The sequence below is a fragment of the Centroberyx gerrardi genome, chromosome 10, assembly GCF_048128805.1.
Source record: "Centroberyx gerrardi isolate f3 chromosome 10, fCenGer3.hap1.cur.20231027, whole genome shotgun sequence".
NCBI classification, from domain to species: domain Eukaryota; kingdom Metazoa; phylum Chordata; class Actinopteri; order Beryciformes; family Berycidae; genus Centroberyx; species Centroberyx gerrardi.
Window position 1 is genome coordinate 24,363,951 of NC_136006.1, and position 25,000 is coordinate 24,388,950.

The window sequence follows — 25,000 nt, forward strand, 5'->3', positions numbered from 1 at the left end:
TATTTCTCTGCCCTCTATTATCATTGACGCCCTCAGCCGTTGTGCTCACCGGGAGCAAGGCCGCAGTCTTTTCTCTCCCCTACATTTGCGCTGTTCAGCGACGGCAGGGACACAAATGCATGCTGTGATAAGTTTGCAGCCTCCCCGAGGGAAAGCCAGCTGTTGCTGGCACACGGGACGTGATGTCGTCCTTGTACTTCCTCTGCAAAAGTGACTGCACTGCCGCTGGCCAGCACTGTTGTTGGAGGCCCCCTGTCTCCCCCGGAGAGGGAGCAGCGCCCTCTGCTGCCTAGAAAGATGAAAAAGCTTACAGCACCTGGTATTCCCAGGCGGTCTCCCATCCAAGTACTAACCAGGCCCGACCCTGCTTAGCTTCCGAGATCGGACGAGATCGGGCGTGTTCAGAGTGGTATGGCCGTAAGCAATTGAGGCCGCGGCAGGGAGGCCTTTTATACACGGCTTAGCCTGTGCCTACTGCAGGGCCCCTTGAAAACCGGCCACCAAATGGGCCTATTTCTCTGCCCTCTATTATCATTGACGCCCTCAGCCGTTGTGCTCACCGGGAGCAAGGCCGCAGTCTTTTCTCTCCCCTACATTTGCGCTGTTCAGCGACGGCAGGGACACAAATGCATGCTGTGATAAGTTTGCAGCCTCCCCGAGGGAAAGCCAGCTGTTGCTGGCACACGGGACGTGATGTCGTCCTTGTACTTCCTCTGCAAAAGTGACTGCACTGCCGCTGGCCAGCACTGTTGTTGGAGGCCCCCTGTCTCCCCCGGAGAGGGAGCAGCGCCCTCTGCTGCCTAGAAAGATGAAAAAGCTTACAGCACCTGGTATTCCCAGGCGGTCTCCCATCCAAGTACTAACCAGGCCCGACCCTGCTTAGCTTCCGAGATCGGACGAGATCGGGCGTGTTCAGAGTGGTATGGCCGTAAGCAATTGAAGTGGCGGCAGGGAGGCCTTTTATACACGGCTTAGCCTGTGCCTACTGCAGGGCCCTTTGAAAACCGGCCACCAAATGGGCCTATTTCTCTGCCCTCTATTATCATTGACGCCCTCAGCCGTTGTGCTCACCGGGAGCAAGGCCGCAGTCTTTTCTCTCCCCTACATTTGCGCTGTTCAGCGACGGCAGGGACACAAATGCATGCTGTGATAAGTTTGCAGCCTCCCCGAGGGAAAGCCAGCTGTTGCTGGCACACGGGACGTGATGTCGTCCTTGTACTTCCTCTGCAAAAGTGACTGCACTGCCGCTGGCCAGCACTGTTGTTGGAGGCCCCCTGTCTCCCCCGGAGAGGGAGCAGCGCCCTCTGCTGCCTAGAAAGATGAAAAAGCTTACAGCACCTGGTATTCCCAGGCGGTCTCCCATCCAAGTACTAACCAGGCCCGACCCTGCTTAGCTTCCGAGATCGGACGAGATCGGGCGTGTTCAGAGTGGTATGGCCGTAAGCAATTGAGGCGGCGGCGGCAGGGAGGCCTTTTATACACGGCTTAGCCTGTGCCTACTGCAGGGCCCTTTGAAAACCGGCCACCAAATGGGCCTATTTCTCTGCCCTCTATTATCATTGACGCCCTCAGCCGTTGTGCTCACCGGGAGCAAGGCCGCAGTCTTTTCTCTCCCCTACATTTGCGCTGTTCAGCGACGGCAGGGACACAAATGCATGCTGTGATAAGTTTGCAGCCTCCCCGAGGGAAAGCCAGCTGTTGCTGGCACACGGGACGTGATGTCGTCCTTGTACTTCCTCTGCAAAAGTGACTGCACTGCCGCTGGCCAGCACTGTTGTTGGAGGCCCCCTGTCTCCCCCGGAGAGGGAGCAGCGCCCTCTGCTGCCTAGAAAGATGAAAAAGCTTACAGCACCTGGTATTCCCAGGCGGTCTCCCATCCAAGTACTAACCAGGCCCGACCCTGCTTAGCTTCCGAGATTGGACGAGATCGGGCGTGTTCAGAGTGGTATGGCCGTAAGCAATTGAGGCGGCGGCGGCAGGGAGGCCTTTTATACACGGCTTAGCCTGTGCCTACTACAGGGCCCTTTGAAAACCGGCCACCAAATGGGCCTATTTCTCTGCCCTCTATTATCATTGACGCCCTCAGCCGTTGTGCTCACCGGGAGCAAGGCCGCAGTCTTCTCTCTCCCCTACATTTGCGCTGTTCAGCGACGGCAGGGACACAAATGCATGCTGTGATAAGTTTGCAGACTCCCCGAGGGAAAGCCAGCTGTTGCTGGCACACGGGACGTGATGTCGTCCTTGTACTTCCTCTGGAAAAGTGACTGCACTGCCGCTGGCCAGCACTGTTGTTCGAGGCCCCCTGTCTCCCCCGGAGAGGGAGCAGCGCCCTCTGCTGCCTAGAAAGATGAAAAAGCTTACAGCACCTGGTATTCCCAGGCGGTCTCCCATCCAAGTACTAACCAGGCCCGACCCTGCTTAGCTTCCGAGATCGGACGAGATCGGGCGTGTTCAGAGTGGTATGGCCGTAAGCAATTGAGGCGGCGGCGGCAGGGAGGCCTTTTATACACGGCTTAGCCTGTGCCTACTGCAGGGCCCTTTGAAAAACGGCCACCAAATGGGCCTATTTCTCTGCCCTCTATTATCATTGACGCCCTCAGCCGTTGTGCTCACCGGGAGCAAGGCCGCAGTCTTTTATCTCCCCTACATTTGCGCTGTTCAGCGACGGCAGGGACACAAATGCATGCTGTGATAAGTTTGCAGCCTCCCCGAGGGAAAGCCAGCTGTTGCTGGCACACGGGACGTGATGTCGTCCTTGTACTTCCTCTGCAAAAGTGACTGCACTGCCGCTGGCCAGCACTGTTGTTCGAGGCCCCCTGTCTCCCCCGGAGAGGGAGCAGCGCCCTCTGCTGCCTAGAAAGATGAAAAAGCTTACAGCACCTGGTATTCCCAGGCGGTCTCCCATCCAAGTACTAACCAGGCCCGACCCTGCTTAGCTTCCGAGATCGGACGAGATCGGGCGTGTTCAGAGTGGTATGGCCGTAAGCAATTGAGGCGGCGGCGGCAGGGAGGCCTTTTATACACGGCTTAGCCTGTGCCTACTGCAGGGCCCTTTGAAAACCGGCCACCAAATGGGCCTATTTCTCTGCCCTCTATTATCATTGACGCCCTCAGCCGTTGTGCTCACCGGGAGCAAGGCCGCAGTCTTTTCTCTCCCCTACATTTGCGCTGTTCAGCGACGGCAGGGACACAAATGCATGCTGTGATGAGTTTGCAGACTCCCCGAGGGAAAGCCAGCTGTTGCTGGCACACGGGACGTGATGTCGTCCTTGTACTTCCTCTGCAAAAGTGACTGCACTGCCGCTGGCCAGCACTGTTGTTGGAGGCCCCCTGTCTCCCCCGGAGAGGGAGCAGCGCCCTCTGCTGCCTAGAAAGATGAAAAAGCTTACAGCACCTGGTATTCCCAGGCGGTCTCCCATCCAAGTACTAACCAGGCCCGACCCTGCTTAGCTTCCGAGATCGGACGAGATCGGGCGTGTTCAGAGTGGTATGGCCGTAAGCAATTGAGGCGGCGGCGGCAGGGAGGCCTTTTATACACGGCTTAGCCTGTGCCTATTGCAGGGCCCTTTGAAAAACGGCCACCAAATGGGCCTATTTCTCTGCCCTCTATTATCATTGACGCCCTCAGCCGTTGTGCTCACCGGGAGCAAGGCCGCAGTCTTTTCTCTCCCCTACATTTGCGCTGTTCAGCGACGGCAGGGACACAAATGCATGCTGTGATAAGTTTGCAGCCTCCCCGAGGGAAAGCCAGCTGTTGCTGGCACACGGGACGTGATGTCGTCCTTGTACTTCCTCTGCAAAAGTGACTGCACTGCCGCTGGCCAGCACTGTTGTTGGAGGCCCCCTGTCTCCCCCGGAGAGGGAGCAGCGCCCTCTGCTGCCTAGAAAGATGAAAAAGCTTACAGCACCTGGTATTCCCAGGCGGTCTCCCATCCAAGTACTAACCAGGCCCGACCCTGCTTAGCTTCCGAGATCGGGCGTGTTCAGAGTGGTATGGCCGTAAGCAATTGAGGCGGCGGCAGGGAGGCCTTTTATACACGGCTTAGCCTGTGCCTACTGCAGGGCCTTTTGAAAACCGGCCACCAAATGGGCCTATTTCTCTGCCCTCTATTATCATTGACGCCCTCAGCCGTTGTGCTCACCGGGAGCAAGGCCGCAGTCTTTTCTCTCCCCTACATTTGCGCTGTTCAGCGACGGCAGGGACACAAATGCATGCTGTGATAAGTTTGCAGCCTCCCCGAGGGAAAGCCAGCTGTTGCTGGCACACGGGACGTGATGTCGTCCTTGTACTTCCTCTGCAAAAGTGACTGCACTGCCGCTGGCCAGCACTGTTGTTGGAGGCCCCCTGTCTCCCCCGGAGAGGGAGCAGCGCCCTCTGCTGCCTAGAAAGATGAAAAAGCTTACAGCACCTGGTATTCCCAGGCGGTCTCCCATCCAAGTACTAACCAGGCCCGACCCTGCTTAGCTTCCGAGATCGGACGAGATCGGGCGTGTTCAGAGTGGTATGGCCGTAAGCAATTGAGGCGGCGGCAGGGAGGCCTTTTATACACGGCTTAGCCTGTGCCTACTGCAGGGCCTTTTGAAAACCGGCCACCAAATGGGACTATTTCTCTGCCCTCTATTATCATTGACGCCCTCAGCCGTTGTGCTCACCGGGAGCAAGGCCGCAGTCTTTTCTCTCCCCTACATTTGCGCTGTTCAGCGACGGCAGGGACACAAATGCATGCTGTGATAAGTTTGCAGCCTCCCCGAGGGAAAGCCAGCTGTTGCTGGCACACGGGACGTGATGTCGTCCTTGTACTTCCTCTGCAAAAGTGACTGCACTGCCGCTGGCCAGCACTGTTGTTGGAGGCCCCCTGTCTCCCCCGGAGAGGGAGCAGCGCCCTCTGCTGCCTAGAAAGATGAAAAAGCTTACAGCACCTGGTATTCCCAGGCGGTCTCCCATCCAAGTACTAACCAGGCCCGACCCTGCTTAGCTTCCGAGATCGGACGAGATCGGGCGTGTTCAGAGTGGTATGGCCGTAAGCAATTGAGGCGGCGGCAGGGAGGCCTTTTATACACGGCTTAGCCTGTGCCTACTGCAGGGCCCTTTGAAAACCGGCCACCAAATGGGCATATTTCTCTGCCCTCTATTATCATTGACGCCCTCAGCCGTTGTGCTCACCGGGAGCAAGGCCGCAGTCTTTTCTCTCCCCTACATTTGCGCTGTTCAGCGACGGCAGGGACACAAATGCATGCTGTGATAAGTTTGCAGCCTCCCCGAGGGAAAGCCAGCTGTTGCTGGCACACGGGACGTGATGTCGTCCTTGTACTTCCTCTGCAAAAGTGACTGCACTGCCGCTGGCCAGCACTGTTGTTGGAGGCCCCCTGTCTCCCCCGGAGAGGGAGCAGCGCCCTCTGCTGCCTAGAAAGATGAAAAAGCTTACAGCACCTGGTATTCCCAGGCGGTCTCCCATCCAAGTACTAACCAGGCCCGACCCTGCTTAGCTTCCGAGATCGGACGAGATCGGGCGTGTTCAGAGTGGTATGGCCGTAAGCAATTAAGGCGGCGGCAGGGAGGCCTTTTATACACGGCTTAGCCTGTGCCTACTGCAGGGCCCTTTGAAAACCGGCCACCAAATGGGCCTATTTCTCTGCCCTCTATTATCATTGACGCCCTCAGCCGTTGTGCTCACCGGGAGCAAGGCCGCAGTCTTTTCTCTCCCCTACATTTGCGCTGTTCAGCGACGGCAGGGACACAAATGCATGCTGTGATAAGTTTGCAGCCTCCCCGAGGGAAAGCCAGCTGTTGCTGGCACACGGGACGTGATGTCGTCCTTGTACTTCCTCTGCAAAAGTGACTGCACTGCCGCTGGCCAGCACTGTTGTTGGAGGCCCCCTGTCTCCCCCGGAGAGGGAGCAGCGCCCTCTGCTGCCTAGAAAGATGAAAAAGCTTACAGCACCTGGTATTCCCAGGCGGTCTCCCATCCAAGTACTAACCAGGCCCGACCCTGCTTAGCTTCCGAGATCGGGCGTGTTCAGAGTGGTATGGCCGTAAGCAATTGAGGCGGCGGCGGCAGGGAGGCCTTTTATACACGGCTTAGCCTGTGCCTACTGCAGGGCCCTTTGAAAACCAGCCACCAAATGGGCCTATTTCTCTGCCCTCTATTATCATTGACGCCCTCAGCCGTTGTGCTCACCGGGAGCAAGGCCGCAGTCTTTTCTCTCCCCTACATTTGCGCTGTTCAGCGACGGCAGGGACACAAATGCATGCTGTGATAAGTTTGCAGCCTCCCCGAGGGAAAGCCAGCTGTTGCTGGCACACGGGACGTGATGTCGTCCTTGTACTTCCTCTGCAAAAGTGACTGCACTGCCGCTGGCCAGCACTGTTGTTCGAGGCGCCCTGTCTCCCCCGGAGAGGGAGCAGCGCCCTCTGCTGCCTAGAAAGATGAAAAAGCTTACAGCACCTGGTATTCCCAGGCGGTCTCCCATCCAAGTACTAACCAGGCCCGACCCTGCTTAGCTTCCGAGATCGGACGAGATCGGGCGTGTTCAGAGTGGTATGGCCGTAAGCAATTCAGGCGGCGGCGGCAGGGAGGCCTTTTATACACGGCTTAGCCTGTGCCTGCTGCAGGGCCCTTTGAAAACCGGCCACCAAATGGGCCTATTTCTCTGCCCTCTATTATCATTGACGCCCTCAGCCGTTGTGCTCACCGGAAGCAAGGCCGCAGTCTTTTCTCTCCCGTACATTTGCGCTGTTCAGCGACGGCAGGGACACAAATGCATGCTGTGATAAGTTTGCAGCCTCCCCGAGGGAAAGCCAGCTGTTGCTGGCACACGGGACGTGATGTCGTCCTTGTACTTCCTCTGCAAAAGTGACTGCACTGCCGCTGGCCAGCACTGTTGTTCGAGGCCCCCTGTCTCCCCCGGAGAGGGAGCAGCGCCCTCTGCTGCCTAGAATGATGAAAAAGCTTACAGCACCTGGTATTCCCAGGCGGTCTCCCATCCAAGTACTAACCAGGCCCGACCCTGCTTAGCTTCCGAGATCGGACGAGATCGGGCGTGTTCAGAGTGGTATGGCCGTAAGCAATTGAGGCGGCGGCAGGGAGGCCTTTTATACACGGCTTAGCCTGTGCCTACTGCAGGGCCTTTTGAAAACCGGCCACCAAATGGGCCTATTTCTCTGCCCTCTATTATCATTGACGCCCTCAGCCGTTGTGCTCACCGGGAGCAAGGCCGCAGTCTTTTCTCTCCCCTACATTTGCGCTGTTCAGCGACGGCAGGGACACAAATGCATGCTGTGATAAGTTTGCAGCCTCCCCGAGGGAAAGCCAGCTGTTGCTGGCACACGGGACGTGATGTCGTCCTTGTACTTCCTCTGCAAAAGTGACTGCACTGCCGCTGGCCAGCACTGTTGTTGGAGGCCCCCTGTCTCCCCCGGAGAGGGAGCAGCGCCCTCTGCTGCCTAGAAAGATGAAAAAGCTTACAGCACCTGGTATTCCCAGGCGGTCTCCCATCCAAGTACTAACCAGGCCCGACCCTGCTTAGCTTCCGAGATCGGACGAGATCGGGCGTGTTCAGAGTGGTATGGCCGTAAGCAATTGAGGCGGCGGCAGGGAGGCCTTTTATACACGGCTTAGCCTGTGCCTACTGCAGGGCCCTTTGAAAACCGGCCACCAAATGGGCCTATTTCTCTGCCCTCTATTATCATTGACGCCCTCAGCCGTTGTGCTCACCGGGAGCAAGGCCGCAGTCTTTTCTCTCCCCTACATTTGCGCTGTTCAGCGACGGCAGGGACACAAATGCATGCTGTGATAAGTTTGCAGCCTCCCCGAGGGAAAGCCAGCTGTTGCTGGCACACGGGACGTGATGTCGTCCTTGTACTTCCTCTGCAAAAGTGACTGCACTGCCGCTGGCCAGCACTGTTGTTGGAGGCCCCCTGTCTCCCCCGGAGAGGGAGCAGCGCCCTCTGCTGCCTAGAAAGATGAAAAAGCTTACAGCACCTGGTATTCCCAGGCGGTCTCCCATCCAAGTACTAACCAGGCCCGACCCTGCTTAGCTTTCGAGATCGGACGAGATCGGGCGTGTTCAGAGTGGTATGGCCGTAAGCAATTGAGGCGGCGGCAGGGAGGCCTTTTATACACGGCTTAGCCTGTGCCTACTGCAGGGCCCTTTGAAAACCGGCCACCAAATGGGCCTATTTCTCTGCCCTCTATTATCATTGACGCCCTCAGCCGTTGTGCTCACCGGGAGCAAGGCCGCAGTCTTTTCTCTCCCCTACATTTGCGCTGTTCAGCGACGGCAGGGACACAAATGCATGCTGTGATAAGTTTGCAGCCTCCCCGAGGGAAAGCCAGCTGTTGCTGGCACACGGGACGTGATGTCGTCCTTGTACTTCCTCTGCAAAAGTGACTGCACTGCCGCTGGCCAGCACTGTTGTTGGAGGCCCCCTGTCTCCCCCGGAGAGGGAGCAGCGCCCTCTGCTGCCTAGAAAGATGAAAAAGCTTACAGCACCTGGTATTCCCAGGCGGTCTCCCATCCAAGTACTAACCAGGCCCGACCCTGCTTAGCTTCCGAGATCGGGCGTGTTCAGAGTGGTATGGCCGTAAGCAATTGAGGCGGCGGCGGCAGGGAGGCCTTTTATACACGGCTTAGCCTGTGCCTACTGCAGGGCCCTTTGAAAACCGGCCACCAAATGGGCCTATTTCTCTGCCCTCTATTATCATTGACGCCCTCAGCCGTTGTGCTCACCGGGAGCAAGGCCGCAGTCTTTTCTCTCCCCTACATTTGCGCTGTTCAGCGACGGCAGGGACACAAATGCATGCTGTGATAAGTTTGCAGCCTCCCCGAGGGAAAGCCAGCTGTTGCTGGCACACGGGACGTGATGTCGTCCTTGTACTTCCTCTGCAAAAGTGACTGCACTGCCGCTGGCCAGCACTGTTGTTGGAGGCCCCCTGTCTCCCCCGGAGAGGGAGCAGCGCCCTCTGCTGCCTAGAAAGATGAAAAAGCTTACAGCACCTGGTATTCCCAGGCGGTCTCCCATCCAAGTACTAACCAGGCCCGACCCTGCTTAGCTTCCGAGATCGGACGAGATCGGGCGTGTTCAGAGTGGTATGGCCGTAAGCAATTGAGGCGGCGGCGGCAGGGAGGCCTTTTATACACGGCTTAGCCTGTGCCTACTGCAGGGCCCTTTGAAAACCGGCCACCAAATGGGCCTATTTCTCTGCCCTCTATTATCATTGACGCCCTCAGCCGTTGTGCTCACCGGGAGCAAGGCCGCAGTCTTTTCTCTCCCCTACATTTGCGCTGTTCAGCGACGGCAGGGACACAAATGCATGCTGTGATAAGTTTGCAGCCTCCCCGAGGGAAAGCCAGCTGTTGCTGGCACACGGGACGTGATGTCGTCCTTGTACTTCCTCTGCAAAAGTGACTGCACTGCCGCTGGCCAGCACTGTTGTTGGAGGCCCCCTGTCTCCCCCGGAGAGGGAGCAGCGCCCTCTGCTGCCTAGAAAGATGAAAAAGCTTACAGCACCTGGTATTCCCAGGCGGTCTCCCATCCAAGTACTAACCAGGCCCGACCCTGCTTAGCTTCCGAGATCGGACGAGATCGGGCGTGTTCAGAGTGGTATGGCCGTAAGCAATTGAGGCGGCGGCGGCAGGGAGGCCTTTTATACACGGCTTAGCCTGTGCCTACTGCAGGGCCCTTTGAAAACCGGCCACCAAATGGGCCTATTTCTCTGCCCTCTATTATCATTGACGCCCTCAGCCGTTGTGCTCACCGGGAGCAAGGCCGCAGTCTTTTCTCTCCCCTACATTTGCGCTGTTCAGCGACGGCAGGGACACAAATGCATGCTGTGATAAGTTTGCAGCCTCCCCGAGGGAAAGCCAGCTGTTGCTGGCACACGGGACGTGATGTCGTCCTTGTACTTCCTCTGCAAAAGTGACTGCACTGCCGCTGGCCAGCACTGTTGTTGGAGGCCCCCTGTCTCCCCCGGAGAGGGAGCAGCGCCCTCTGCTGCCTAGAAAGATGAAAAAGCTTACAGCACCTGGTATTCCCAAGCGGTCTCCCATCCAAGTACTAACCAGGCCCGACCCTGCTTAGCTTCCGAGATCGGACGAGATCGGGCGTGTTCAGAGTGGTATGGCCGTAAGCAATTGAGGCGGCGGCGGCAGGGAGGCCTTTTATACACGGCTTAGCCTGTGCCTACTGCAGGGCCCTTTGAAAACCGGCCACCAAATGGGCCTATTTCTCTGCCCTCTATTATCATTGACGCCCTCAGCCGTTGTGCTCACCGGGAGCAAGGCCGCAGTCTTTTCTCTCCCCTACATTTGCGCTGTTCAGCGACGGCAGGGACACAAATGCATGCTGTGATAAGTTTGCAGCCTCCCCGAGGGAAAGCCAGCTGTTGCTGGCACACGGGACGTGATGTCGTCCTTGTACTTCCTCTGCAAAAGTGACTGCACTGCCGCTGGCCAGCACTGTTGTTGGAGGCCCCCTGTCTCCCCCGGAGAGGGAGCAGCGCCCTCTGCTGCCTAGAAAGATGAAAAAGCTTACAGCACCTGGTATTCCCAGGCGGTCTCCCATCCAAGTACTAACCAGGCCCGACCCTGCTTAGCTTCCGAGATCGGACGAGATCGGGCGTGTTCAGAGTGGTATGGCCGTAAGCAATTGAGGCGGCGGCGGCAGGGAGGCCTTTTATACACGGCTTAGCCTGTGCCTACTGCAGGGCCCTTTGAAAACCGGCCACCAAATGGGCCTATTTCTCTGCCCTCTATTATCATTGACGCCCTCAGCCGTTGTGCTCACCGGGAGCAAGGCCGCAGTCTTTTCTCTCCCCTACATTTGCGCTGTTCAGCGACGGCAGGGACACAAATGCATGCTGTGATAAGTTTGCAGCCTCCCCGAGGGAAAGCTAGCTGTTGCTGGCACACGGGACGTGATGTCGTCCTTGTACTTCCTCTGCAAAAGTGACTGCACTGCCGCTGGCCAGCACTGTTGTTGGAGGCCCCCTGTCTCCCCCGGAGAGGGAGCAGCGCCCTCTGCTGCCTAGAAAGATGAAAAAGCTTACAGCACCTGGTATTCCCAGGCGGTCTCCCATCCAAGTACTAACCAGGCCCGACCCTGCTTAGCTTCCGAGATCGGACGAGATCGGGCGTGTTCAGAGTGGTATGGCCGTAAGCAATTGAGGCGGCGGCGGCAGGGAGGCCTTTTATACACGGCTTAGCCTGTGCCTACTGCAGGGCCCTTTGAAAACCGGCCACCAAATGGGCCTATTTCTCTGCCCTCTATTATCATTGACGCCCTCAGCCGTTGTGCTCACCGGGAGCAAGGCCGCAGTCTTTTCTCTCCCCTACATTTGCGCTGTTCAGCGACGGCAGGGACACAAATGCATGCTGTGATAAGTTTGCAGCCTCCCCGAGGGAAAGCCAGCTGTTGCTGGCACACGGGACGTGATGTCGTCCTTGTACTTCCTCTGCAAAAGTGACTGCACTGCCGCTGGCCAGCACTGTTGTTGGAGGCCCCCTGTCTCCCCCGGAGAGGGAGCAGCGCCCTCTGCTGCCTAGAAAGATGAAAAAGCTTACAGCACCTGGTATTCCCAGGCGGTCTCCCATCCAAGTACTAACCAGGCCCGACCCTGCTTAGCTTCCGAGATCGGACGAGATCGGGCGTGTTCAGAGTGGTATGGCCGTAAGCAATTGAGGCGGCGGCGGCAGGGAGGCCTTTTATACACGGCTTAGCCTGTGCCTACTGCAGGGCCCTTTGAAAACCGGCCACCAAATGGGCCTATTTCTCTGCCCTCTATTATCATTGACGCCCTCAGCCGTTGTGCTCACCGGGAGCAAGGCCGCAGTCTTTTCTCTCCCCTACATTTGCGCTGTTCAGCGACGGCAGGGACACAAATGCATGCTGTGATAAGTTTGCAGCCTCCCCGAGGGAAAGCCAGCTGTTGCTGGCACACGGGACGTGATGTCGTCCTTGTACTTCCTCTGCAAAAGTGACTGCACTGCCGCTGGCCAGCACTGTTGTTGGAGGCCCCCTGTCTCCCCCGGAGAGGGAGCAGCGCCCTCTGCTGCCTAGAAAGATGAAAAAGCTTACAGCACCTGGTATTCCCAGGCGGTCTCCCATCCAAGTACTAACCAGGCCCGACCCTGCTTAGCTTCCGAGATCGGGCGTGTTCAGAGTGGTATGGCCGTAAGCAATTGAGGCGGCGGCGGCAGGGAGGCCTTTTATACACGGCTTAGCCTGTGCCTACTGCAGGGCCCTTTGAAAACCGGCCACCAAATGGGCCTATTTCTCTGCCCTCTATTATCATTGACGCCCTCAGCCGTTGTGCTCACCGGGAGCAAGGCCGCAGTCTTTTCTCTCCCCTACATTTGCGCTGTTCAGCGACGGCAGGGACACAAATGCATGCTGTGATAAGTTTGCAGCCTCCCCGAGGGAAAGCCAGCTGTTGCTGGCACACGGGACGTGATGTCGTCCTTGTACTTCCTCTGCAAAAGTGACTGCACTGCCGCTGGCCAGCACTGTTGTTGGAGGCCCCCTGTCTCCCCCGGAGAGGGAGCAGCGCCCTCTGCTGCCTAGAAAGATGAAAAAGCTTACAGCACCTGGTATTCCCAGGCGGTCTCCCATCCAAGTACTAACCAGGCCCGACCCTGCTTAGCTTCCGAGATCGGACGAGATCGGGCGTGTTCAGAGTGGTATGGCCGTAAGCAATTGAGGCGGCGGCGGCAGGGAGGCCTTTTATACACGGCTTAGCCTGTGCCTACTGCAGGGCCCTTTGAAAACCGGCCACCAAATGGGCCTATTTCTCTGCCCTCTATTATCATTGACGCCCTCAGCCGTTGTGCTCACCGGGAGCAAGGCCGCAGTCTTTTCTCTCCCCTACATTTGCGCTGTTCAGCGACGGCAGGGACACAAATGCATGCTGTGATAAGTTTGCAGCCTCCCCGAGGGAAAGCCAGCTGTTGCTGGCACACGGGACGTGATGTCGTCCTTGTACTTCCTCTGCAAAAGTGACTGCACTGCCGCTGGCCAGCACTGTTGTTGGAGGCCCCCTGTCTCCCCCGGAGAGGGAGCAGCGCCCTCTGCTGCCTAGAAAGATGAAAAAGCTTACAGCACCTGGTATTCCCAGGCGGTCTCCCATCCAAGTACTAACCAGGCCCGACCCTGCTTAGCTTCCGAGATCGGACGAGATCGGGCGTGTTCAGAGTGGTATGGCCGTAAGCAATTGAGGCGGCGGCGGCAGGGAGGCCTTTTATACACGGCTTAGCCTGTGCCTACTGCAGGGCCCTTTGAAAACCGGCCACCAAATGGGCCTATTTCTCTGCCCTCTATTATCATTGACGCCCTCAGCCGTTGTGCTCACCGGGAGCAAGGCCGCAGTCTTTTCTCTCCCCTACATTTGCGCTGTTCAGCGACGGCAGGGACACAAATGCATGCTGTGATAAGTTTGCAGCCTCCCCGAGGGAAAGCCAGCTGTTGCTGGCACACGGGACGTGATGTCGTCCTTGTACTTCCTCTGCAAAAGTGACTGCACTGCCGCTGGCCAGCACTGTTGTTGGAGGCCCCCTGTCTCCCCCGGAGAGGGAGCAGCGCCCTCTGCTGCCTAGAAAGATGAAAAAGCTTACAGCACCTGGTATTCCCAGGCGGTCTCCCATCCAAGTACTAACCAGGCCCGACCCTGCTTAGCTTCCGAGATCGGACGAGATCGGGCGTGTTCAGAGTGGTATGGCCGTAAGCAATTGAGGCGGCGGCGGCAGGGAGGCCTTTTATACACGGCTTAGCCTGTGCCTACTGCAGGGCCCTTTGAAAACCGGCCACCAAATGGGCCTATTTCTCTGCCCTCTATTATCATTGACGCCCTCAGCCGTTGTGCTCACCGGGAGCAAGGCCGCAGTCTTTTCTCTCCCCTACATTTGCGCTGTTCAGCGACGGCAGGGACACAAATGCATGCTGTGATAAGTTTGCAGCCTCCCCGAGGGAAAGCCAGCTGTTGCTGGCACACGGGACGTGATGTCGTCCTTGTACTTCCTCTGCAAAAGTGACTGCACTGCCGCTGGCCAGCACTGTTGTTGGAGGCCCCCTGTCTCCCCCGGAGAGGGAGCAGCGCCCTCTGCTGCCTAGAAAGATGAAAAAGCTTACAGCACCTGGTATTCCCAGGCGGTCTCCCATCCAAGTACTAACCAGGCCCGACCCTGCTTAGCTTCCGAGATCGGACGAGATCGGGCGTGTTCAGAGTGGTATGGCCGTAAGCAATTGAGGCGGCGGCGGCAGGGAGGCCTTTTATACACGGCTTAGCCTGTGCCTACTGCAGGGCCCTTTGAAAACCGGCCACCAAATGGGCCTATTTCTCTGCCCTCTATTATCATTGACGCCCTCAGCCGTTGTGCTCACCGGGAGCAAGGCCGCAGTCTTTTCTCTCCCCTACATTTGCGCTGTTCAGCGACGGCAGGGACACAAATGCATGCTGTGATAAGTTTGCAGCCTCCCCGAGGGAAAGCCAGCTGTTGCTGGCACACGGGACGTGATGTCGTCCTTGTACTTCCTCTGCAAAAGTGACTGCACTGCCGCTGGCCAGCACTGTTGTTGGAGGCCCCCTGTCTCCCCCGGAGAGGGAGCAGCGCCCTCTGCTGCCTAGAAAGATGAAAAAGCTTACAGCACCTGGTATTCCCAGGCGGTCTCCCATCCAAGTACTAACCAGGCCCGACCCTGCTTAGCTTCCGAGATCGGACGAGATCGGGCGTGTTCAGAGTGGTATGGCCGTAAGCAATTGAGGCGGCGGCGGCAGGGAGGCCTTTTATACACGGCTTAGCCTGTGCCTACTGCAGGGCCCTTTGAAAACCGGCCACCAAATGGGCCTATTTCTCTGCCCTCTATTATCATTGACGCCCTCAGCCGTTGTGCTCACCGGGAGCAAGGCCGCAGTCTTTTCTCTCCCCTACATTTGCGCTGTTCAGCGACGGCAGGGACACAAATGCATGCTGTGATAAGTTTGCAGCCTCCCCGAGGGAAAGCCAGCTGTTGCTGGCACACGGGACGTGATGTCGTCCTTGTACTTCCTCTGCAAAAGTGACTGCACTGCCGCTGGCCAGCACTGTTGTTGGAGGCCCCCTGTCTCCCCCGGAGAGGGAGCAGCGCCCTCTGCTGCCTAGAAAGATGAAAAAGCTTACAGCACCTGGTATTCCCAGGCGGTCTCCCATCCAAGTACTAACCAGGCCCGACCCTGCTTAGCTTCCGAGATCGGACGAGATCGGGCGTGTTCAGAGTGGTATGGCCGTAAGCAATTGAGGCGGCGGCGGCAGGGAGGCCTTTTATACACGGCTTAGCCTGTGCCTACTGCAGGGCCCTTTGAAAACCGGCCACCAAATGGGCCTATTTCTCTGCCCTCTATTATCATTGACGCCCTCAGCCGTTGTGCTCACCGGGAGCAAGGCCGCAGTCTTTTCTCTCCCCTACATTTGCGCTGTTCAGCGACGGCAGGGACACAAATGCATGCTGTGATAAGTTTGCAGCCTCCCCGAGGGAAAGCCAGCTGTTGCTGGCACACGGGACGTGATGTCGTCCTTGTACTTCCTCTGCAAAAGTGACTGCACTGCCGCTGGCCAGCACTGTTGTTGGAGGCCCCCTGTCTCCCCCGGAGAGGGAGCAGCGCCCTCTGCTGCCTAGAAAGATGAAAAAGCTTACAGCACCTGGTATTCCCAGGCGGTCTCCCATCCAAGTACTAACCAGGCCCGACCCTGCTTAGCTTCCGAGATCGGACGAGATCGGGCGTGTTCAGAGTGGTATGGCCGTAAGCAATTTAGGCGGCGGCGGCAGGGAGGCCTTTTATACACGGCTTAGCCTGTGCCTACTGCAGGGCCCTTTGAAAACCGGCCACCAAATGGGCCTATTTCTCTGCCCTCTATTATCATTGACGCCCTCAGCCGTTGTGCTCACCGGGAGCAAGGCCGCAGTCTTTTCTCTCCCCTACATTTGCGCTGTTCAGCGACGGCAGGGACACAAATGCATGCTGTGATAAGTTTGCAGCCTCCCCGAGGGAAAGCCAGCTGTTGCTGGCACACGGGACGTGATGTCGTCCTTGTACTTCCTCTGCAAAAGTGACTGCACTGCCGCTGGCCAGCACTGTTGTTGGAGGCCCCCTGTCTCCCCCGGAGAGGGAGCAGCGCCCTCTGCTGCCTAGAAAGATGAAAAAGCTTACAGCACCTGGTATTCCCAGGCGGTCTCCCATCCAAGTACTAACCAGGCCCGACCCTGCTTAGCTTCCGAGATCGGACGAGATCGGGCGTGTTCAGAGTGGTATGGCCGTAAGCAATTGAGGCGGCGGCGGCAGGGAGGCCTTTTATACACGGCTTAGCCTGTGCCTACTGCAGGGCCCTTTGAAAACCGGCCACCAAATGGGCCTATTTCTCTGCCCTCTATTATCATTGACGCCCTCAGCCGTTGTGCTCACCGGGAGCAAGGCCGCAGTCTTTTCTCTCCCCTACATTTGCGCTGTTCAGCGACGGCAGGGACACAAATGCATGCTGTGATAAGTTTGCAGCCTCCCCGAGGGAAAGCCAGCTGTTGCTGGCACACGGGACGTGATGTCGTCCTTGTACTTCCTCTGCAAAAGTGACTGCACTGCCGCTGGCCAGCACTGTTGTTGGAGGCCCCCTGTCTCCCCCGGAGAGGGAGCAGCGCCCTCTGCTGCCTAGAAAGATGAAAAAGCTTACAGCACCTGGTATTCCCAGGCGGTCTCCCATCCAAGTACTAACCAGGCCCGACCCTGCTTAGCTTCCGAGATCGGACGAGATCGGGCGTGTTCAGAGTGGTATGGCCGTAAGCAATTGAGGCGGCGGCGGCAGGGAGGCCTTTTATACACGGCTTAGCCTGTGCCTACTGCAGGGCCCTTTGAAAACCGGCCACCAAATGGGCCTATTTCTCTGCCCTCTATTATCATTGACGCCCTCAGCCGTTGTGCTCACCGGGAGCAAGGCCGCAGTCTTTTCTCTCCCCTACATTTGCGCTGTTCAGCGACGGCAGGGACACAAATGCATGCTGTGATAAGTTTGCAGCCTCCCCGAGGGAAAGCCAGCTGTTGCTGGCACACGGGACGTGATGTCGTCCTTGTACTTCCTCTGCAAAAGTGACTGCACTGCCGCTGGCCAGCACTGTTGTTGGAGGCCCCCTGTCTCCCCCGGAGAGGGAGCAGCGCCCTCTGCTGCCTAGAAAGATGAAAAAGCTTACAGCACCTGGTATTCCCAGGCGGTCTCCCATCCAAGTACTAACCAGGCCCGACCCTGCTTAGCTTCCGAGATCGGACGAGATCGGGCGTGTTCAGAGTGGTATGGCCGTAAGCAATTGAGGCGGCGGCGGCAGGGAGGCCTTTTATACACGGCTTAGCCTGTGCCTACTGCAGGGCCCTTTGAAAACCGGCCACCAAATGGGCCTATTTCTCTGCCCTCTATTATCATTGACGCCCTCAGCCGTTGTGCTCACCGGGAGCAAGGCCGCAGTCTTTTCTCTCCCCTACATTTGCGCTGTTCAGCGACGGCAGGGACACAAATGCATGCTGTGATAAGTTTGCAGCCTCCCCGAGGGAAAGCCAGCTGTTGCTGGCACACGGGACGTGATGTCGTCCTTGTACTTCCTCTGCAAAAGTGACTGCACTGCCGCTGGCCAGCACTGTTGTTGGAGGCCCCCTGTCTCCCCCGGAGAGGGAGCAGCGCCCTCTGCTGCCTAGAAAGATGAAAAAGCTTACAGCACCTGGTATTCCCAGGCGGTCTCCCATCCAAGTACTAACCAGGCCCGACCCTGCTTAGCTTCCGAGATCGGACGAGATCGGGCGTGTTCAGAGTGGTATGGCCGTAAGCAATTGAGGCGGCGGCGGCAGGGAGGCCTTTTATACACGGCTTAGCCTGTGCCTACTGCAGGGCCCTTTGAAAACCGGCCACCAAATGGGCCTATTTCTCTGCCCTCTATTATCATTGACGCCCTCAGCCGTTGTGCTCACCGGGAGCAAGGCCGCAGTCTTTTCTCTCCCCTACATTTGCGCTGTTCAGCGACGGCAGGGACACAAATGCATGCTGTGATAAGTTTGCAGCCTCCCCGAGGGAAAGCCAGCTGTTGCTGGCACACGGGACGTGATGTCGTCCTTGTACTTCCTCTGCAAAAGTGACTGCACTGCCGCTGGCCAGCACTGTTGTTGGAGGCCCCCTGTCTCCCCCGGAGAGGGAGCAGCGCCCTCTGCTGCCTCGAAAGATGAAAAAGCTTACAGCACCTGGTATTCCCAGGCGGTCTCCCATCCAAGTACTAACCAGGCCCGACCCTGCTTAGCTTCCGAGATCGGACGAGATCGGACGTGTTCAGAGTGGAATGGCCGTAAGCAATTGAGGCGGCGGCGGCAGGGAGGCCTTTTATACACGGCTTAGCCTGTGCCTGCTGCAGGGCCCTTTGAAAACCGGCCACCAAATGGGCCTATTTCTCTGCCCTCTATTATCATTGACGCCCTCAGCCGTTGTGCTCACCGGGAGCAAGGCCGCAGTCTTTTCTCTCCCCTACATTTGCGCTGTTCAGCGACGGCAGGGACACAAATGCATGCTGTGATAAGTTTGCAGCCTCCCCGAGGGAAAGCCAGCTGTTGCTGGCACACGGGACGTGATGTCGTCCTTGTACTTCCTCTGCAAAAGTGACTGCACTGCCGCTGGCCAGCACTGTTGTTGGAGGCCCCCTGTCTCCCCCGGAGAGGGAGCAGCGCCCTCTGCTGCCTAGAAAGATGAAAAAGCTTACAGCACCTGGTATTCCCAGGCGGTCTCCCATCCAAGTACTAACCAGGCCCGACCCTGCTTAGCTTCCGAGATCGGACGAGATCGGGCGTGTTCAGAGTGGTATGGCCGTAAGCAATTGAGGCGGCGGCGGCAGGGATTCCTTTTATACACGGCTTAGCCTGTGCCTACTGCAGGGCCCTTTGAAAACCGGCCACCAAATGGGCCTATTTCTCTGCCCTCTATTATCATTGACGCCCTCAGCCGTTGTGCTCACCGGGAGCAAGGCCGCAGTCTTTTCTCTCCCCTACATTTGCGCTGTTCAGCGACGGCAGGGACACAAATGCATGCTGTGATAAGTTTGCAGCCTCCCCGAGGGAAAGCCAGCTGTTGCTGGCACACGGGACGTGATGTCGTCCTTGTACTTCCTCTGCAAAAGTGACTGCACTGCCGCTGGCCAGCACTGTTGTTGGAGGCCCCCTGTCTCCCCCGGAGAGGGAGCAGCGCCCTCTGCTGCCTAGAAAGATGAAAAAGCTTACAGCACCTGGTATTCCCAGGCGGTCTCCCATCCAAGTACTAACCAGGCCCGACCCTGCTTAGCTTCCGAGATCGGACGAGATCGGGCGTGTTCAGAGTGGTATGGCCGTAAGCAATTGAGGCGGCGGCGGCAGGGAGGCCTTTTATACACGGCTTAGCCTGTGCCTACTGCAGGGCCCTTTGAAAAACGGCCACCAAATGGGCCTATTTCTCTGCCCTCTATTATCATTGACGCCCTCAGCCGTTGTGCTCACCGGGAGCAAGGCCGCAGTCTTTTCTCTCCCCTACATTTGCGCTGTTCAGCGACGGCAGGGACACAAATGCATGCTGTGATAAGTTTGCAGCCTCCCCGAGGGAAAGCCAGCTGTTGCTGGCACACGGGACGTGATGTCGTCCTTGTACTTCCTCTGCAAAAGTGACTGCACTGCCGCTGGCCAGCACTGTTGTTGGAGGCCCCCTGTCTCCCCCGGAGAGGGAGCAGCGCCCTCTGCTGCCTAGAAAGATGAAAAAGCTTACAGCACCTGGTATTCCCAGGCGGTCTCCCATCCAAGTACTAACCAGGCCCGACCCTGCTTAGCTTCCGAGATCGGACGAGATCGGGCGTGTTCAGAGTGGTATGGCCGTAAGCAATTGAGGCGGCGGCGGCAGGGAGGCCTTTTATACACGGCTTAGCCTGTGCCTACTGCAGGGCCCTTTGAAAACCGGCCACCAAATGGGCCTATTTCTCTGCCCTCTATTATCATTGACGCCCTCAGCCGTTGTGCTCACCGGGAGCAAGGCCGCAGTCTTTTCTCTCCCCTACATTTGCGCTGTTCAGCGACGGCAGGGACACAAATGCATGCTGTGATAAGTTTGCAGCCTCCCTGAGGGAAAGCCAGCTGTTGCTGGCACACGGGACGTGATGTCGTCCTTGTACTTCCTCTGCAAAAGTGACTGCACTGCCGCTGGCCAGCACTGTTGTTGGAGGCCCCCTGTCTCCCCCGGAGAGGGAGCAGCGCCCTCTGCTGCCTAGAAAGATGAAAAAGCTTACAGCACCTGGTATTCCCAGGCGGTCTCCCATCCAAGTACTAACCAGGCCCGACCCTGCTTAGCTTCCGAGATCGGACGAGATCGGGCGTGTTCAGAGTGGTATGGCCGTAAGCAATTGAGGCGGCGGCGGCAGGGAGGCCTTTTATACACGGCTTAGCCTGTGCCTACTGCAGGGCCCTTTGAAAACCGGCCACCAAATGGGCCTATTTCTCTGCCCTCTATTATCATTGACGCCCTCAGCCGTTGTGCTCACCGGGAGCAAGGCCGCAGTCTTTTCTCTCCCCTACATTTGCGCTGTTCAGCGACGGCAGGGACACAAATGCATGCTGTGATAAGTTTGCAGCCTCCCCGAGGGAAAGCCAGCTGTTGCTGGCACACGGGACGTGATGTCGTCCTTGTACTTCCTCTGCAAAAGTGACTGCACTGCCGCTGGCCAGCACTGTTGTTCGAGGCCCCCTGTCTCCCCCGGAGAGGGAGCAGCGCCCTCTGCTGCCTAGAAAGATGAAAAAGCTTACAGCACCTGGTATTCCCAGGCGGTCTCCCATCCAAGTACTAACCAGGCCCGACCCTGCTTAGCTTCCGAGATCGGACGAGATCGGGCGTGTTCAGAGTGGTATGGCCGTAAGCAATTGAGGCGGCGGCGGCAGGGAGGCCTTTTATACACGGCTTAGCCTGTGCCGACTGCAGGGCCCTTTGAAAACCGGCCACCAAATGGGCCTATTTCTCTGCCCTCTATTATCATTGACGCCCTCAGCCGTTGTGCTCACCGGGAGCAAGGCCGCAGTCTTTTCTCTCCCCTACATTTGCGCTGTTCAGCGACGGCAGGGACACAAATGCATGCTGTGATAAGTTTGCAGCCTCCCCGAGGGAAAGCCAGCTGTTGCTGGCACACGGGACGTGATGTCGTCCTTGTACTTCCTCTGCAAAAGTGACTGCACTGCCGCTGGCCAGCACTGTTGTTGGAGGCCCCCTGTCTCCCCCGGAGAGGGAGCAGCGCCCTCTGCTGCCTAGAAAGATGAAAAAGCTTACAGCACCTGGTATTCCCAGGCGGTCTCCCATCCAAGTACTAACCAGGCCCGACCCTGCTTAGCTTCCGAGATCGGACGAGATCGGGCGTGTTCAGAGTGGTATGGCCGTAAGCAATTGAGACGGCGGCGGCAGGGAGGCCTTTTATACACGGCTTAGCCTGTGCCTACTGCAGGGCCCTTTGAAAACCGGCCACCAAATGGGCCTATTTCTCTGCCCTCTATTATCATTGACGCCCTCAGCCGTTGTGCTCACCGGGAGCAAGGCCGCAGTCTTTTCTCTCCCCTACATTTGCGCTGTTCAGCGACGGCAGGGACACAAATGCATGCTGTGATAAGTTTGCAGCCTCCCCGAGGGAAAGCCAGCTGTTGCTGGCACACGGGACGTGATGTCGTCCTTGTACTTCCTCTGCAAAAGTGACTGCACTGCCGCTGGCCAGCACTGTTGTTGGAGGCCCCCTGTCTCCCCCGGAGAGGGAGCAGCGCCCTCTGCTGCCTAGAAAGATGAAAAAGCTTACAGCACCTGGTATTCCCAGGCGGTCTCCCATCCAAGTACTAACCAGGCCCGACCCTGCTTAGCTTCCGAGATCGGACGAGATCGGGCGTGTTCAGAGTGGTATGGCCGTAAGCAATTGAGGCGGCGGCGGCAGGGAGGCCTTTTATACACGGCTTAGCCTGTGCCTACTGCAGGGCCCTTTGAAAACCGGCCACCAAATGGGCCTATTTCTCTGCCCTCTATTATCATTGACGCCCTCAGCCGTTGTGCTCACCGGGAGCAAGGCCGCAGTCTTTTCTCTCCCCTACATTTGCGCTGTTCAGCGACGGCAGGGACACAAATGCATGCTGTGATAAGTTTGCAGCCTCCCCGAGGGAAAGCCAGCTGTTGCTGGCACACGGGACGTGATGTCGTCCTTGTACTTCCTCTGCAAAAGTGACTGCACTGCCGCTGGCCAGCACTGTTGTTGGAGGCCCCCTGTCTCCCCCGGAGAGGGAGCAGCGCCCTCTGCTGCCTAGAAAGATGAAAAAGCTTACAGCACCTGGTATTCCCAGGCGGTCTCCCATCCAAGTACTAACCAGGCCCGACCCTGCTTAGCTTCCGAGATCGGACGAGATCGGGCGTGTTCAGAGTGGTATGGCCGTAAGCAATTGAGGCGGCGGCGGCAGGGAGGCCTTTTATACACGGCTTAGCCTGTGCCTACTGCAGGGCCCTTTGAAAACCGGCCACCAAATGGGCCTATTTCTCTGCCCTCTATTATCATTGACGCCCTCAGCCGTTGTGCTCACCGGGAGCAAGGCCGCAGTCTTTTCTCTCCCCTACATTTGCGCTGTTCAGCGACGGCAGGGACACAAATGCATGCTGTGATAAGTTTGCAGCCTCCCCGAGGGAAAGCCAGCTGTTGCTGGCACACGGGACGTGATGTCGTCCTTGTACTTCCTCTGCAAAAGTGACTGCACTGCCGCTGGCCAGCACTGTTGTTGGAGGCCCCCTGTCTCCCCCGGAGAGGGAGCAGCGCCCTCTGCTGCCTAGAAAGATGAAAAAGCTTACAGCACCTGGTATTCCCAGGCGGTCTCCCATCCAAGTACTAACCAGGCCCGACCCTGCTTAGCTTCCGAGATCGGACGAGATCGGGCGTGTTCAGAGTGGTATGGCCGTAAGCAATTGAGGCGGCGGCGGCAGGGAGGCCTTTTATACACGGCTTAGCCTGTGCCTACTGCAGGGCCCTTTGAAAACCGGCCACCAAATGGGCCTATTTCTCTGCCCTCTATTATCATTGACGCCCTCAGCCGTTGTGCTCACCGGGAGCAAGGCCGCAGTCTTTTCTCTCCCCTACATTTGCGCTGTTCAGCGACGGCAGGGACACAAATGCATGCTGTGATAAGTTTGCAGCCTCCCCGAGGGAAAGCCAGCTGTTGCTGGCACACGGGACGTGATGTCGTCCTTGTACTTCCTCTGCAAAAGTGACTGCACTGCCGCTGGCCAGCACTGTTGTTGGAGGCCCCCTGTCTCCCCCGGAGAGGGAGCAGCGCCCTCTGCTGCCTAGAAAGATGAAAAAGCTTACAGCACCTGGTATTCCCAGGCGGTCTCCCATCCAAGTACTAACCAGGCCCGACCCTGCTTAGCTTCCGAGATCGGACGAGATCGGGCGTGTTCAGAGTGGTATGGCCGTAAGCAATTGAGGCGGCGGCGGCAGGGAGGCCTTTTATACACGGCTTAGCCTGTGCCTACTGCAGGGCCCTTTGAAAACCGGCCACCAAATGGGCCTATTTCTCTGCCCTCTATTATCATTGACGCCCTCAGCCGTTGTGCTCACCGGGAGCAAGGCCGCAGTCTTTTCTCTCCCCTACATTTGCGCTGTTGAGCGACGGCAGGGACACAAATGCATGCTGTGATAAGTTTGCAGCCTCCCCGAGGGAAAGCCAGCTGTTGCTGGCACACGGGACGTGATGTCGTCCTTGTACTTCCTCTGCAAAAGTGACTGCACTGCCGCTGGCCAGCACTGTTGTTGGAGGCCCCCTGTCTCCCCCGGAGAGGGAGCAGCGCCCTCTGCTGCCTAGAAAGATGAAAAAGCTTACAGCACCTGGTATTCCCAGGCGGTCTCCCATCCAAGTACTAACCAGGCCCGACCCTGCTTAGCTTCCGAGATCGGACGAGATCGGGCGTGTTCAGAGTGGTATGGCCGTAAGCAATTGAGGCGGCGGCGGCAGGGAGGCCTTTTATACACGGCTTAGCCTGTGCCTACTGCAGGGCCCTTTGAAAACCGGCCACCAAATGGGCCTATTTCTCTGCCCTCTATTATCATTGACGCCCTCAGCCGTTGTGCTCACCGGGAGCAAGGCCGCAGTCTTTTCTCTCCCCTACATTTGCGCTGTTCAGCGACGGCAGGGACACAAATGCATGCTGTGATAAGTTTGCAGCCTCCCCGAGGGAAAGCCAGCTGTTGCTGGCACACGGGACGTGATGTCGTCCTTGTACTTCCTCTGCAAAAGTGACTGCACTGCCGCTGGCCAGCACTGTTGTTGGAGGCCCCCTGTCTCCCCCGGAGAGGGAGCAGCGCCCTCTGCTGCCTAGAAAGATGAAAAAGCTTACAGCACCTGATATTCCCAGGCGGTCTCCCATCCAAGTACTAACCAGGCCCGACCCTGCTTAGCTTCCGAGATCGGACGAGATCGGGCGTGTTCAGAGTGGTATGGCCGTAAGCAATTGAGGCGGCGGCGGCAGGGAGGCCTTTTATACACGGCTTAGCCTGTGCCTACTGCAGGGCCCTTTGAAAACCGGCCACCAAATGGGCCTATTTCTCTGCCCTCTATTATCATTGACGCCCTCAGCCGTTGTGCTCACCGGGAGCAAGGCCGCAGTCTTTTCTCTCCCCTACATTTGCGCTGTTCAGCGACGGCAGGGACACAAATGCATGCTGTGATAAGTTTGCAGCCTCCCCGAGGGAAAGCCAGCTGTTGCTGGCACACGGGACGTGATGTCGTCCTTGTACTTCCTCTGCAAAAGTGACTGCACTGCCGCTGGCCAGCACTGTTGTTGGAGGCCCCCTGTCTCCCCCGGAGAGGGAGCAGCGCCCTCTGCTGCCTAGAAAGATGAAAAAGCTTACAGCACCTGGTATTCCCAGGCGGTCTCCCATCCAAGTACTAACCAGGCCCGACCCTGCTTAGCTTCCGAGATCGGACGAGATCGG

General features: G+C 57.6%; 45 non-coding genes and 4 pseudogenes across 45 annotated transcripts in view; all 49 read right to left on the minus strand.

Moving 5' to 3' along the window:
- Positions 1-304: 304 nt before the first annotated feature.
- On the minus strand, positions 305-423 carry LOC144540587 (5S ribosomal RNA). Its single transcript, XR_013505808.1, has one exon. It is a non-coding gene; the product is annotated as a 5S ribosomal RNA (ribosomal RNA).
- Positions 424-815: 392 nt separating this feature from the next.
- Positions 816-934, minus strand: LOC144540588 (5S ribosomal RNA). Its single transcript, XR_013505809.1, has one exon. It is a non-coding gene; the product is annotated as a 5S ribosomal RNA (ribosomal RNA).
- A 392-nt stretch (positions 935-1,326) lies between these two features.
- On the minus strand, positions 1,327-1,445 carry LOC144540589 (5S ribosomal RNA). The gene has a single exon (XR_013505810.1). It is a non-coding gene; the product is annotated as a 5S ribosomal RNA (ribosomal RNA).
- A 395-nt stretch (positions 1,446-1,840) lies between these two features.
- LOC144541160 (5S ribosomal RNA) lies at positions 1,841-1,959 on the minus strand. Its single transcript, XR_013506375.1, has one exon. It is a non-coding gene; the product is annotated as a 5S ribosomal RNA (ribosomal RNA).
- Positions 1,960-2,354: 395 nt separating this feature from the next.
- Positions 2,355-2,473, minus strand: LOC144540590 (5S ribosomal RNA). Its single transcript, XR_013505811.1, has one exon. It is a non-coding gene; the product is annotated as a 5S ribosomal RNA (ribosomal RNA).
- A 395-nt stretch (positions 2,474-2,868) lies between these two features.
- LOC144540591 (5S ribosomal RNA) lies at positions 2,869-2,987 on the minus strand. The gene has a single exon (XR_013505812.1). It is a non-coding gene; the product is annotated as a 5S ribosomal RNA (ribosomal RNA).
- Positions 2,988-3,382: 395 nt separating this feature from the next.
- On the minus strand, positions 3,383-3,501 carry LOC144540592 (5S ribosomal RNA). The gene has a single exon (XR_013505813.1). It is a non-coding gene; the product is annotated as a 5S ribosomal RNA (ribosomal RNA).
- A 395-nt stretch (positions 3,502-3,896) lies between these two features.
- On the minus strand, positions 3,897-4,005 carry LOC144541297 (5S ribosomal RNA; annotated as a pseudogene).
- A 392-nt stretch (positions 4,006-4,397) lies between these two features.
- Positions 4,398-4,516, minus strand: LOC144540593 (5S ribosomal RNA). The gene has a single exon (XR_013505814.1). It is a non-coding gene; the product is annotated as a 5S ribosomal RNA (ribosomal RNA).
- A 392-nt stretch (positions 4,517-4,908) lies between these two features.
- Positions 4,909-5,027, minus strand: LOC144540594 (5S ribosomal RNA). The gene has a single exon (XR_013505815.1). It is a non-coding gene; the product is annotated as a 5S ribosomal RNA (ribosomal RNA).
- A 392-nt stretch (positions 5,028-5,419) lies between these two features.
- Positions 5,420-5,538, minus strand: LOC144540595 (5S ribosomal RNA). Its single transcript, XR_013505816.1, has one exon. It is a non-coding gene; the product is annotated as a 5S ribosomal RNA (ribosomal RNA).
- Positions 5,539-5,930: 392 nt separating this feature from the next.
- LOC144541298 (5S ribosomal RNA) lies at positions 5,931-6,039 on the minus strand (annotated as a pseudogene).
- A 395-nt stretch (positions 6,040-6,434) lies between these two features.
- LOC144540597 (5S ribosomal RNA) lies at positions 6,435-6,553 on the minus strand. Its single transcript, XR_013505818.1, has one exon. It is a non-coding gene; the product is annotated as a 5S ribosomal RNA (ribosomal RNA).
- A 395-nt stretch (positions 6,554-6,948) lies between these two features.
- LOC144540598 (5S ribosomal RNA) lies at positions 6,949-7,067 on the minus strand. Its single transcript, XR_013505819.1, has one exon. It is a non-coding gene; the product is annotated as a 5S ribosomal RNA (ribosomal RNA).
- Positions 7,068-7,459: 392 nt separating this feature from the next.
- Positions 7,460-7,578, minus strand: LOC144540599 (5S ribosomal RNA). Its single transcript, XR_013505820.1, has one exon. It is a non-coding gene; the product is annotated as a 5S ribosomal RNA (ribosomal RNA).
- Positions 7,579-7,970: 392 nt separating this feature from the next.
- Positions 7,971-8,089, minus strand: LOC144540992 (5S ribosomal RNA). Its single transcript, XR_013506207.1, has one exon. It is a non-coding gene; the product is annotated as a 5S ribosomal RNA (ribosomal RNA).
- Positions 8,090-8,481: 392 nt separating this feature from the next.
- Positions 8,482-8,590, minus strand: LOC144541299 (5S ribosomal RNA; annotated as a pseudogene).
- Positions 8,591-8,985: 395 nt separating this feature from the next.
- On the minus strand, positions 8,986-9,104 carry LOC144540600 (5S ribosomal RNA). Its single transcript, XR_013505821.1, has one exon. It is a non-coding gene; the product is annotated as a 5S ribosomal RNA (ribosomal RNA).
- A 395-nt stretch (positions 9,105-9,499) lies between these two features.
- LOC144540601 (5S ribosomal RNA) lies at positions 9,500-9,618 on the minus strand. Its single transcript, XR_013505822.1, has one exon. It is a non-coding gene; the product is annotated as a 5S ribosomal RNA (ribosomal RNA).
- Positions 9,619-10,013: 395 nt separating this feature from the next.
- LOC144540851 (5S ribosomal RNA) lies at positions 10,014-10,132 on the minus strand. The gene has a single exon (XR_013506069.1). It is a non-coding gene; the product is annotated as a 5S ribosomal RNA (ribosomal RNA).
- Positions 10,133-10,527: 395 nt separating this feature from the next.
- Positions 10,528-10,646, minus strand: LOC144540602 (5S ribosomal RNA). The gene has a single exon (XR_013505823.1). It is a non-coding gene; the product is annotated as a 5S ribosomal RNA (ribosomal RNA).
- A 395-nt stretch (positions 10,647-11,041) lies between these two features.
- Positions 11,042-11,160, minus strand: LOC144540603 (5S ribosomal RNA). Its single transcript, XR_013505824.1, has one exon. It is a non-coding gene; the product is annotated as a 5S ribosomal RNA (ribosomal RNA).
- Positions 11,161-11,555: 395 nt separating this feature from the next.
- LOC144540604 (5S ribosomal RNA) lies at positions 11,556-11,674 on the minus strand. Its single transcript, XR_013505825.1, has one exon. It is a non-coding gene; the product is annotated as a 5S ribosomal RNA (ribosomal RNA).
- Positions 11,675-12,069: 395 nt separating this feature from the next.
- On the minus strand, positions 12,070-12,178 carry LOC144541300 (5S ribosomal RNA; annotated as a pseudogene).
- A 395-nt stretch (positions 12,179-12,573) lies between these two features.
- LOC144540605 (5S ribosomal RNA) lies at positions 12,574-12,692 on the minus strand. The gene has a single exon (XR_013505826.1). It is a non-coding gene; the product is annotated as a 5S ribosomal RNA (ribosomal RNA).
- Positions 12,693-13,087: 395 nt separating this feature from the next.
- Positions 13,088-13,206, minus strand: LOC144540606 (5S ribosomal RNA). The gene has a single exon (XR_013505827.1). It is a non-coding gene; the product is annotated as a 5S ribosomal RNA (ribosomal RNA).
- Positions 13,207-13,601: 395 nt separating this feature from the next.
- Positions 13,602-13,720, minus strand: LOC144540608 (5S ribosomal RNA). Its single transcript, XR_013505829.1, has one exon. It is a non-coding gene; the product is annotated as a 5S ribosomal RNA (ribosomal RNA).
- Positions 13,721-14,115: 395 nt separating this feature from the next.
- Positions 14,116-14,234, minus strand: LOC144540609 (5S ribosomal RNA). Its single transcript, XR_013505830.1, has one exon. It is a non-coding gene; the product is annotated as a 5S ribosomal RNA (ribosomal RNA).
- A 395-nt stretch (positions 14,235-14,629) lies between these two features.
- Positions 14,630-14,748, minus strand: LOC144540610 (5S ribosomal RNA). The gene has a single exon (XR_013505831.1). It is a non-coding gene; the product is annotated as a 5S ribosomal RNA (ribosomal RNA).
- Positions 14,749-15,143: 395 nt separating this feature from the next.
- On the minus strand, positions 15,144-15,262 carry LOC144540611 (5S ribosomal RNA). Its single transcript, XR_013505832.1, has one exon. It is a non-coding gene; the product is annotated as a 5S ribosomal RNA (ribosomal RNA).
- A 395-nt stretch (positions 15,263-15,657) lies between these two features.
- LOC144540612 (5S ribosomal RNA) lies at positions 15,658-15,776 on the minus strand. Its single transcript, XR_013505833.1, has one exon. It is a non-coding gene; the product is annotated as a 5S ribosomal RNA (ribosomal RNA).
- Positions 15,777-16,171: 395 nt separating this feature from the next.
- On the minus strand, positions 16,172-16,290 carry LOC144540613 (5S ribosomal RNA). The gene has a single exon (XR_013505834.1). It is a non-coding gene; the product is annotated as a 5S ribosomal RNA (ribosomal RNA).
- A 395-nt stretch (positions 16,291-16,685) lies between these two features.
- On the minus strand, positions 16,686-16,804 carry LOC144540614 (5S ribosomal RNA). Its single transcript, XR_013505835.1, has one exon. It is a non-coding gene; the product is annotated as a 5S ribosomal RNA (ribosomal RNA).
- Positions 16,805-17,199: 395 nt separating this feature from the next.
- On the minus strand, positions 17,200-17,318 carry LOC144540616 (5S ribosomal RNA). Its single transcript, XR_013505836.1, has one exon. It is a non-coding gene; the product is annotated as a 5S ribosomal RNA (ribosomal RNA).
- A 395-nt stretch (positions 17,319-17,713) lies between these two features.
- Positions 17,714-17,832, minus strand: LOC144540617 (5S ribosomal RNA). Its single transcript, XR_013505837.1, has one exon. It is a non-coding gene; the product is annotated as a 5S ribosomal RNA (ribosomal RNA).
- Positions 17,833-18,227: 395 nt separating this feature from the next.
- On the minus strand, positions 18,228-18,346 carry LOC144541192 (5S ribosomal RNA). The gene has a single exon (XR_013506406.1). It is a non-coding gene; the product is annotated as a 5S ribosomal RNA (ribosomal RNA).
- A 395-nt stretch (positions 18,347-18,741) lies between these two features.
- Positions 18,742-18,860, minus strand: LOC144540618 (5S ribosomal RNA). Its single transcript, XR_013505838.1, has one exon. It is a non-coding gene; the product is annotated as a 5S ribosomal RNA (ribosomal RNA).
- Positions 18,861-19,255: 395 nt separating this feature from the next.
- LOC144540620 (5S ribosomal RNA) lies at positions 19,256-19,374 on the minus strand. Its single transcript, XR_013505840.1, has one exon. It is a non-coding gene; the product is annotated as a 5S ribosomal RNA (ribosomal RNA).
- Positions 19,375-19,769: 395 nt separating this feature from the next.
- LOC144540621 (5S ribosomal RNA) lies at positions 19,770-19,888 on the minus strand. Its single transcript, XR_013505841.1, has one exon. It is a non-coding gene; the product is annotated as a 5S ribosomal RNA (ribosomal RNA).
- A 395-nt stretch (positions 19,889-20,283) lies between these two features.
- On the minus strand, positions 20,284-20,402 carry LOC144540622 (5S ribosomal RNA). The gene has a single exon (XR_013505842.1). It is a non-coding gene; the product is annotated as a 5S ribosomal RNA (ribosomal RNA).
- Positions 20,403-20,797: 395 nt separating this feature from the next.
- On the minus strand, positions 20,798-20,916 carry LOC144540623 (5S ribosomal RNA). The gene has a single exon (XR_013505843.1). It is a non-coding gene; the product is annotated as a 5S ribosomal RNA (ribosomal RNA).
- A 395-nt stretch (positions 20,917-21,311) lies between these two features.
- LOC144540624 (5S ribosomal RNA) lies at positions 21,312-21,430 on the minus strand. Its single transcript, XR_013505844.1, has one exon. It is a non-coding gene; the product is annotated as a 5S ribosomal RNA (ribosomal RNA).
- A 395-nt stretch (positions 21,431-21,825) lies between these two features.
- Positions 21,826-21,944, minus strand: LOC144540625 (5S ribosomal RNA). Its single transcript, XR_013505845.1, has one exon. It is a non-coding gene; the product is annotated as a 5S ribosomal RNA (ribosomal RNA).
- A 395-nt stretch (positions 21,945-22,339) lies between these two features.
- Positions 22,340-22,458, minus strand: LOC144540626 (5S ribosomal RNA). Its single transcript, XR_013505846.1, has one exon. It is a non-coding gene; the product is annotated as a 5S ribosomal RNA (ribosomal RNA).
- A 395-nt stretch (positions 22,459-22,853) lies between these two features.
- LOC144540627 (5S ribosomal RNA) lies at positions 22,854-22,972 on the minus strand. The gene has a single exon (XR_013505847.1). It is a non-coding gene; the product is annotated as a 5S ribosomal RNA (ribosomal RNA).
- A 395-nt stretch (positions 22,973-23,367) lies between these two features.
- LOC144540628 (5S ribosomal RNA) lies at positions 23,368-23,486 on the minus strand. Its single transcript, XR_013505848.1, has one exon. It is a non-coding gene; the product is annotated as a 5S ribosomal RNA (ribosomal RNA).
- Positions 23,487-23,881: 395 nt separating this feature from the next.
- On the minus strand, positions 23,882-24,000 carry LOC144540629 (5S ribosomal RNA). The gene has a single exon (XR_013505849.1). It is a non-coding gene; the product is annotated as a 5S ribosomal RNA (ribosomal RNA).
- Positions 24,001-24,395: 395 nt separating this feature from the next.
- LOC144540885 (5S ribosomal RNA) lies at positions 24,396-24,514 on the minus strand. Its single transcript, XR_013506103.1, has one exon. It is a non-coding gene; the product is annotated as a 5S ribosomal RNA (ribosomal RNA).
- A 395-nt stretch (positions 24,515-24,909) lies between these two features.
- The window catches only part of LOC144540631 (5S ribosomal RNA), a 119-nt gene continuing 28 nt past the window's right edge, over positions 24,910-25,000 (minus strand). The window contains exon 1 of the ribosomal RNA XR_013505851.1: positions 24,910-25,000. This exon is cut by the window's right edge and continues 28 nt beyond it. This is a non-coding gene — a ribosomal RNA (5S ribosomal RNA).